Source organism: Miscanthus floridulus, chromosome 6 (genome assembly GCF_019320115.1).
Source record: "Miscanthus floridulus cultivar M001 chromosome 6, ASM1932011v1, whole genome shotgun sequence".
Taxonomy (NCBI): domain Eukaryota; kingdom Viridiplantae; phylum Streptophyta; class Magnoliopsida; order Poales; family Poaceae; genus Miscanthus; species Miscanthus floridulus.
This window is the reverse complement of record NC_089585.1, coordinates 3,923,486-3,932,857: the sequence shown is the minus strand read 5'-3', so window position 1 is coordinate 3,932,857 and position 9,372 is coordinate 3,923,486. Positions and strand designations below refer to the sequence as shown.

Genomic DNA, 9,372 nt, shown 5'->3' with positions numbered 1-9,372 from the left:
GGAGTGAAGAGGTCGGACAGTGACAGGAGCCATCGCCAACTCTCTATAGGGTCGAGATGGCGACTAGAGGGGGGGTGAATAGTCATTTCTAAAACTTAATCGCGTTGGCTAACCAAAACAAGTGCAGAATTAAATCTATCGGTCTAGCCAAGACTACACCCCTCTATCTATGTTCTCTAGTACCTTACAAAGATCCTAATTAAGCAATTAAGGTGCCAGGCTAGCTAGAGCTCACCTAACTAATTCTAGACGCAAGGTCACACAAACCTATACCACTAGTACTTTAAGCCACAAGGGAGCTCCTACACATGCTAGTAAGCAAAAGCACAAAGCCACCTAAGCTCACTAGCAATGCTCAATAACAAGGCGACCAACACCAAATTAGAGAGCGCAAATACTTAGCTACACAAACTAAGCAATGTGACTAACTAGGTTACATAAACTAAATTAGCCACGCAAGGGAGCTACTTCTATGCTACACAAGTACGAAGGTAACTAGTAAGCTATACAAGCAAACTAATTACAAGAGCAACTACACAAGCACAATGTATATGAAAGTAATTGCAAGCTTGTTTAATGAGGATGCAAACCAACAGGAAGAACAAAGTTGACACGGTGATTTTTCTCCTGAGGTTCACGTGCTTGCCAACACGCTAGTCCCCGTTGTGTCGATCGCTCACTTGGTGGTTCGGCGGCTAATTGGCATCACCCGCCAAGCCCGCACGTCGGGCACCGCAAGAACCTACCTTGAAAGTGAGGGTAGCTCAATGACACGCTCAACTAGAGTTGCTCTTCATGGCTCCCACGGGGCGAGCACAATGCCTATCACAAAGCTCTTCTCCAGAGCACCGCACAAGCTCCTTGTGGGCTTCGACGAAGACCACCACCAAGCCATCTAGGAGGTGGCAACCTCCAAGAGTAACAAGCACCACCGGCTTGTAACTCGATCACCTAGTGCCACTCGATGCAATCTCACAATGCAACGCACTAGAATCACACTCACTCGCAATCGATTCGCACTCTTGCAAGCACAAGTGAGTTAGAGGGCATCCAAGCACTCCTACACAAGCCACATAGGCGTGAGGGTGCTTAGCTCAAGCCATGGCCGAGACCACCTTCTATTTATAGCCCCACGGGCTAAACTAGCCATTACCCCTTCACTGGGCAAAACTCGGGACGACCAGACGCGCCGGTCGAAACGACCGAACGTAGGACCTCAGCGTCTGGTCAACGGATGCTTGCCACGTGTTGCCTCCGTTCAACCTCAGTCGCTTGATCTCAACGGTCAAGTGATGATCGGACATAGCTGGTCAAAGTGATCGGATGCAGGACCCCAGCGTTCGGTCATTTCCAGTAAGGTTCCAGTCACAACTGAACGCGTCCGGTCGGTCATGATCGAACGCAGCATCAGCATCCGGTCCTTCTCCAACTTTTCTGTGTCGTCTACATCACCGTATGTCAGCCTGACTGAACGCACCCTGCTAGCGTCCAGTCACTTTCAGCGCCAGCATCTGGTCGAAGACCGATGCCTGCGCGCACTCTGCTACCACTGACCGGACGCAGGACCCCAGCGTCCGGTCACCATGTGACCAACGTCCGGTCCACTCTGTGGGACCCTATCTTTTATGTATAGGGCGTTGGTGGAGTTACGAACCCTTGCCTCTGTTCCTTCGCCGAGTTGATCCACATCAACTCAAACTTCATCTCCTTTGTAAATATACCAACACCACCAAGTGTACACCACCATGTGTATGTGTGTTAGCATTTTCACAAACATTTTTTAAAGGATTAGCCACTCAACTTGCCACGCCACTTAATCCTAGCGACGATGCAAAGTTAGATTACTCGGGTGGCACTAGATGACCGATATGCAAACAAGTTTGCCCATCTTGATAGTACGACCATCTATCCTAAATCTGATCATAAACTTCTCTACACACCTATGACCGGTGAAATGAAATACCCTAGGTTATACCTTTGCCTTGCGCATTCCATTCTATCTTCTCTAATGTCGATGCAACACATGCACCAACACGATCAACAATGATATGATCCACTTCATATCATCACGTGATCTTGTTGGTTCATCGATCTTGACCTCACTTGCTTTTCACTGTTGCCTTCGTCCATCGACACCAAGTCTTGCTCAAGCTTCATCGCCACACGGTCCATCGCTCCAAAGCCTCCAACTTGCTCTTCATGCCTGCAACCAGTCCATCAAACCAAGTCATGTCTTGATCTTCTCCACCTTGATCACATGACTCAATGCCATGTCTCATTTGCACCATGTGTGAGCTTTGCAACATCTCCAAGCCATTTTCACCTTCATGGCATATGTTGCTCACACACATATACCTGTGGACTAATCACATGTGTATCTCACATAAACATAATTAGTCCACCTAGGTTGTCACTCAATTACCAAAACCACATAAAGACCTTTCAATCTCTCTCTGTCGTGACGATGAAGTCCAGGTTCTTGAAGCGCACGTGCGCGCTCGGGACCCAGATGAGGTTGTGACTAGCCATCCGAGGCCTAGTGTGGATGTCGAGATGTGCAAAATACCCCTACCTGGCGCACCAATTGTCGGAGTTTCGAGTTGCCACCGGCTAGTAAATTTCTAATATTGCGTGTCTGGCCCGGATGGTGTGCTAAGAGGACACGAGGTTTATACTAATTTGGGCAGAATGTTCCTACGTCCAGTCCGTTGCTGCTACTCGTGTTACTAGCACTGAAAGTTCATAGTAGGGGTTATAAACGGTCGAGAGAGGGACAGGTCCCAAGTCTTTGGTGAGAGGAGCGAATAGGTGCCGATGGCTCAGTCGCTTCTTAGCTTTGTGCTTGTGTGTTCTAATCGGTTTGGGGTTCGAGTCCCAATCAGTGTGATGTGTTGCGATGTGTTTTTGTCTAGTCCCCTTCTTGGGACGCCCTGCTTTCCCTTTTATAGGCCAAGGGAAAGCACGGGTTACAATCGAGGGAAAAGAGAAGAATCAGAAGGAGAAGAAGTTCTCTAGGATCGCCGGATTCTTTCCCTTCACGCGGGTCCCGTCGACCCTGTAGACGTCAACAGGGAGAGCTCTACATCGTGGCCCTATCCGTCACTGGCGCCATGCGCAGATGTCGTCTCCTGGTCATACCGTTTCACTCCGTCTTGGCGGACGTCATGGTGAACTAACGCGCCTGTCAGTGCCTGTATGAGGGTTAGGCAGAACAACACCGGTACGCCCGACGTTGTTCCTGATGTGAATCCCTAGGTATGGCCCGTCACGGCCACGGGTTATATCGGGGCATGCCGGTCACCTCCCTGGCGCTAGAGCTTTGACCTAGGCCCATTCGCTTGGACATGTAGTGGTTGGCGGCGATATGGGTCTCCGTCGGGCGAGACGGATCCCGCGGCCCTGGGGTCGGGTGAGGCAGAGTCCTCCCTCAGAGGCCGGGCGAGGAGGAGTGCAGACCCAAGGGTCAGGCGAGGTGGAGCGCAGACCCAAGGGTCGGGCGAGGCAGAGCCCGCAGCCTCGGGGTCGAGCGAGGTGGAGCCCTCCCCTAGAGGCCGGGCGAGACGGAGCCGGCGGCCTCGGGGTCGGGCGAGGCGGAGCGCAGACCCAATGGTCGAGGGAGGCGGAGCCGGCGGCCTCGGGGTCGGGCGAGGCGGAGTCCTCCCCCAGAGGTCAGGCGAGGCGAAGCACAGAGCCAAGGGTCAGGCGAGGCGAAGCGCAGACCCAAGGGTCGGGCGAGGCGGACCATCAAAGAGCTGAATTATTAATCGTACTAATTCATGGGGCATAGGAATATTAGGGGTGCTAGGCTTCCTCCGTCCTCCGTCCTCCCTCCTCCCTCCTCCACTAGATAGGATCACAGGGCACAGAGCTAGCTAATGACGCTATTTGTACTTTGATTTCGTTTTTTACTTTCGCATTAATCTCTAATAGTATCATGCTATGATTAAGAATTAGGTTTTCTATTATGTTTTCCTATTTTCCTCTCGTCTTGCCTATGGACCCAGAGCTCAGGCAGACTATTTGTTTGTTTTATTGAAATCATGGGTATTCCCAGGAATACGCAGAGTATTTTGTCATTGGGCCTTTCTTTAAAGATGCAGCCCAAATAAATCGGGCCCATATATGACCTAGGCCAGGAGGATCGGGCAACCTTCAGTTCCGGACGAGCCCAGCCTCGTCCGCTGCGGACGCCGCCCGTAGCGCCGCCGTCACGCCGCCAACTCCGGCAGGAGCCCCGTCCTTGGCGCACACCTCATTGGACTGGTCCGACGCGATGCTGTAACCGCTGCTGGTCACGTTCCTGAAGTAGCACCCGTCGGCGGCCTCGTACCTGTACGTCTGCCGCGTGCCCCACGACACTCCGTTGCCCGCCTCGCCGCTCCACCTCTTCCACGACGCTGCTCTGCGTGGTGCGCAGCGACCGGTACCGGGGCACCGACGACCACCGCCCGGCGGAAACCGTCGTCACGTCCAGCCCGTGCGTCACGGTCACGCGATCCGTCTCGGAGTCCAGGTAGAGCGGGAAGTCCTGGCGCGCCCGAACCGCGTAGTACACGACGCCGGTGCGGGGGTCCGTGGCGAAGACGCCGTCGTACGTGACGGTGGTCTGGTTCACCGTCTCCGCGGTGCCGTCGCTGATGGCGTTGGTGTTGTCGAACGTGAACGTCCGCGTGGCGTTCGTCGTGAGGTTCCCGTACGACGACTTCACCCATCCGGTCGACGAGATTTGGCGGCTGGCCGTCGTGTGGTACGTCGTGTCGCCGCCGGACTGCACTGACGTCGTCGTGTTCACCACTAGCTCCGGCGCGACGTAGGCGATGAGGCCTGCCGTCGTGGCCGCGCTCCCGGGGTCCAGCCAGAGGTGGAGGTTGGCGTCGACGTACCACATGTCCAGCGCGTTGGTCACCGCGAACCCGAACTCGTGCGCCTTGCCGTCCAACAGTTTGCCCAGCAAAGGCGTCAGCTCGATGTCGTAGGTCGGGAGGTTGAACGAGCCGATGGCGGTGATGGGCCGCCATAGGAGGGGGTTGATGCCGCCGGTGTATATGACAGGGAACGGCCACGCGGCGCCAGCGAGAACCCCGTCGACGCGGACGGTGACCTCGCGGAACGGGCCGTTGGCGGCGCCCGGCGTGTTCGTGTACCAGAACTCGTCGTCCCCGTGGGACGAGGCGTAGACTTCAAGAACCGCGCGGTAGGTGTTGGGTGGCAAGGTGACGCTCGTGGACTGGACGTCGGTGGCGTTCTGGATCTGGTACCACAGCCCGTCGTTCAGAGGCAGGCCTCTCGACAAGGGGACGATGAGGTCGGCGGGCGCCGTGGCCGGCGCCGGCGGCATCCACGTAGGCGCGCGCCGGAAGTAGAGGTGGAGCGTCACGTTGGCGTAGTACACGCCGGTGTACTGGCTGTTGACGAGGTTCCCGAGGTAAACGGCGAAGGTGGAGTTGCCGGCGGCGAGGAGGGACGAGTACTTGGTGATGTCCTTGGAGACGGACCAGACGATGCCGTTCGGCCGCGGCTCGGCGGTGCAGCTGCGTAGCAGCTCGGCTCCGCCGAGCCAGACGCCGAAGATCCTGTCGAACTGCACTCCCTGGCAGGTGGCGCGCCACTCGAGGACGGCGAGCGAGATCGCCGAGGCACTGCCGCCCGCCGCGGCGAGGCAGGGCGGTGGTGAGTACGCGGCGGTGGCGGGCGGTTTGGTGAAGGTGAACCGGAAGGAGCTGGAGAGCAGGAGCGTGGAGCACGGGCCGGAGCTGCCCGGTGGCGGCCGAAGCGGCCGGTCTACCTCGAAGAAAGTGGTCGGTCGCGACGCGTCGGATGGGGAGGACGGCGGTGTGCCAGCGTCGAGCTCGGCCGTGTCGGCTGGGGATACCCGTAGCTTCCGAGGTGAGGCGACGGTGGCCGGGATCAAGGAGAGGAGAATGGCAAGGTGAACGAATGACACGGACATGGTTTCTAGAGTAAAGGCAGTCTATGTCGCGCAGCAGCGCGGCTCTGGAGTTCGTATTAAAAGGAGGATTGGGTGGTGAAGCACTGAAGCAGAGCAGTCTTTGCAACAGGTCAACTTTTAGAATACCCTCAAAACAGCTTCGACTTTACTGTTTTTAGTTTGTTTTCGACTTCAGAAGATGTTTCCTTGTATACTCGTTTAATAGGCCGGTAGCCCTTCCACTAAAGCCGATAGCCCTTCCAAAAAAAGGCCTTGGACTGCAATCAAAGTTCCATAGTGCTAGTTAACTGACTGCCTGTTCAAAGTTGGTTTGCTTGGCTGGAGGATTAAGTGCAGCGGACTTGGGATGGCACACCTACAAGGCGAGTTGCTTGGCATGCTGCAACAAGCCGTGGCACGGGACCTTGTTTCTGTATGGTGGTGAGGTGTGTGCTCTTGGTTCTATCTGTTTCTGTTCTACTCCTTGGATGCCAGGTCTCAGCAAGTCTCTACCAGTTCGTCAAAGGAGCTACAAGGTAGTAGTTGCTAAATTTCAGGTGCCTAAATGTTTAGATGATTTCAGATGATAATCTTATACAACAAAGTAGTACTATTACAAGAATAACTCGCAAGACGTAATTCATAATTTTTTTTTCTATAGCCATGCAATGATAAAATCACATATTATTGAACAAGAACCAAAAAAAAAAAAACAGGCACGTGATATACAAGAGAAGTAAAGTTTCTACCAGACATCTGCAGAGACCACGACGCCCTGAACATGCATGGTACAGATTTTAAGGCTGTGTTTGGTTGGGTGAAATTTGGGAATTTTGCTACTATAGCACTTTCGTTTTTATTTAGCAATTAGTATTTAATCATGGACTAATTAAGCTCAAAACGTTCGTCTCATGATTTCCAACCAAACTATGCAATTAGTTTTTTTTTCGTCTATATTTAATGCTCCATGCACGTATCGCAAGATTCAATGTGATTGCTACTGTAGCACTTTTTGAAAAAACTTTTTAAAACTAAGCAAGGCCTTTCACTTCATCTGCCTTCCTATGCAATTAGGCAATTAGTGATGAACTTGTACCTCAGGTCCTAGCCAACGAAGAGCCTGTTCGCTGGTTAATTTCTGGGCTAGTTTGAGCTGGCTGGTACTGGTTTGTTGTGAGAGAAAAATATTATTGGCTGACTGGTTTGGGCTGGCTGAAACCAACAAGCGAACGGGTGGAAGGCGAAAGGCAAACCGGCAAGTGGCGAAGTAGCAATCGGCCAAACACGGATTCTGTATTTTTGTTCACCGAGAGGACAAATCAGGATTCAGAAGTGGACAACGACAATGATCACTTAATCGTGCAATTAGCCAAAATGGAATAATGGAAATCAAGTGCCAGGGTTCGTTCGCTGCGCTCACCGGAATGGTTGGTAACAAACGGCCTGGGAGGCCTCGGCTTGCAGCTTGGCCTGCGGCTGGGCGGCTGGGACTCAGTCTTCTACAGTGGTGGGTTTTGATTTCTAATATGCCTACTACATACATAATATATGTACTCATTTGTAGTGCTACAATTTGAAAATAATTGTAAGAACTCTCACTTTGCTACCTGCTGGTTTAACAAAGCCAAAGTACAAGAGAACACATTATAGCTGATGATGGATGGATCATGGATAAATTGATATCTTTACCATTGTTGCTTTAACTCTATGCTCAATGTTACTAGCTTCTACTCCCTTCATCCTATAATATAGTGCATCCTAGGAATTTCAAGATAAATTAAGAGAGAACATAAAAGACGCATGTACCCTCATCTTATTTCCTAATCAGACGTTATCATCAACGTGATTAATGGTGATTGGTTGATAAATGAAAAGTATTTAATGTAAAATTGGTTTTTTTCTTTAAAATGCATTATATTTGAGGACAATTTTTTAGTGCTAGAATGCACTATATTACAGGACGGTGGGAGTAAGTTAGTATAGTCGTTTACACCAACAAATTTAAACCAAACATCACTAAAAGGCATTACAACCGCCATACAACATAAATTTGGAGGAGAAATCAATCCTCAATCCTACTTCTGTTCCATCAACCGAACTTATTGAAGACTTTGAGCACCAAAATCTTCAAAGCACGACAACTTTCCCTTAATGATGTTCTCTCTTCCTCTTTAGATAGCTGAGACCAATGTCTAATCCATTATGTCCATCTAAAAATAAATGTAGCATATAACGAGGAATAAAATGAAAGTCGACCAATGGATACAAAGTTAGGAGGGGACAAGGGTGATGATATTAACAGCATCGCGCGGATATCCTAATGTGAGCTACCCGTCTTCAAGCTCTTTAAGGGCCTATATTCACTAGTAGAGAACAGACCTTTGATCCTCGGCCAAAATGGGCTCTAGTCCCGGAATTTTTTGCCTCCGAGGACTAGAAATACCTTTAGTCCCGGTTGGAGGCTCCAACCAGGACTAAAGGTCCCTGCCCAACGGCTACTGCGCCAGACAGAGGTGGCAGAGACCTTTAGTCCCGGTTGGAGCCACCAAACGGGACTAAAGATATACTTTTACTCTCGGTTGGTGGATCCAACCGGGAGTAAAAGTCTACTCCCGGGCCGTGGCTACGCCCGGGGTTGGAAAGTTACCTTTAGTCTCGGTTGGATCCACCAACCGGGACTAAATGTTCTCCCTTTATATATCGGCCGTCTCCTTCTTCCTCCCCAAGCCCGAGCTCAACACATTTTGAAGCTCACTGCACTAGTGTTCTTGCTTCCTCCCTCCCTCCATTGTTCCTCCATCCATTCTTCGATTCCTCCGTCGATTTCTTTGATTCCTCCGTCGATTCTTCAGTTGTAAAGGTTACCAATCTCATACTCTCATTTTCACCATTTTCTTATGCCATTTTGTTCACTATATATATTTATGGTTCTTTATTGTGGTTTTTTTCATTTGTAAGCAATTTGAGCTCAAAATCACTTCAAGCTTGCATATTTACATGAAAGAAGGTTAAAGTATATATAAATATAAACTTAGAAAATAGTTAGAAAATTATAGCAAATCCGTACTAGTTGAACTTGCGGATCGTGTTCAGCTCGGCGAGCATGTTCTCTGCCGAGCGGTAACGGATGTCAAAGAGGAGCTTTGATTCTACGAGGGAGAGCGACAACGGTCGTGGAAGACCATGTTCTCTTCCTCGTAGAATCAGAGCTCTTCCTTGACCAAGTACGGTGCCGTCCGGTGGAGAAATGCTCGCCGAGATGATCACGTAAGCAAGGTCAACTAGTACGGATGGTTATTTATTCACATGTCCCAATATCGTCGCAGTAGTCTGTCAATCACCGTACCTAAACGTAGTATATATAAATATAAACTTAGAAAATAGTTAGAAAATTATAGAAAATCCGTATTAGTTGAACTTGCGGACCGTGTTCATCTCGGCGA

The 9,372-nt window shown here is 50.8% G+C and overlaps 1 pseudogene; it reads right to left on the bottom strand.

The window, feature by feature from the left end:
- Positions 1 to 4,010: 4,010 nt before the first annotated feature.
- LOC136457443 (peptide-N4-(N-acetyl-beta-glucosaminyl)asparagine amidase A-like) lies at positions 4,011 to 6,012 on the bottom strand (annotated as a pseudogene).
- Between the last annotated feature and the right edge of the window lie 3,360 nt (positions 6,013 to 9,372).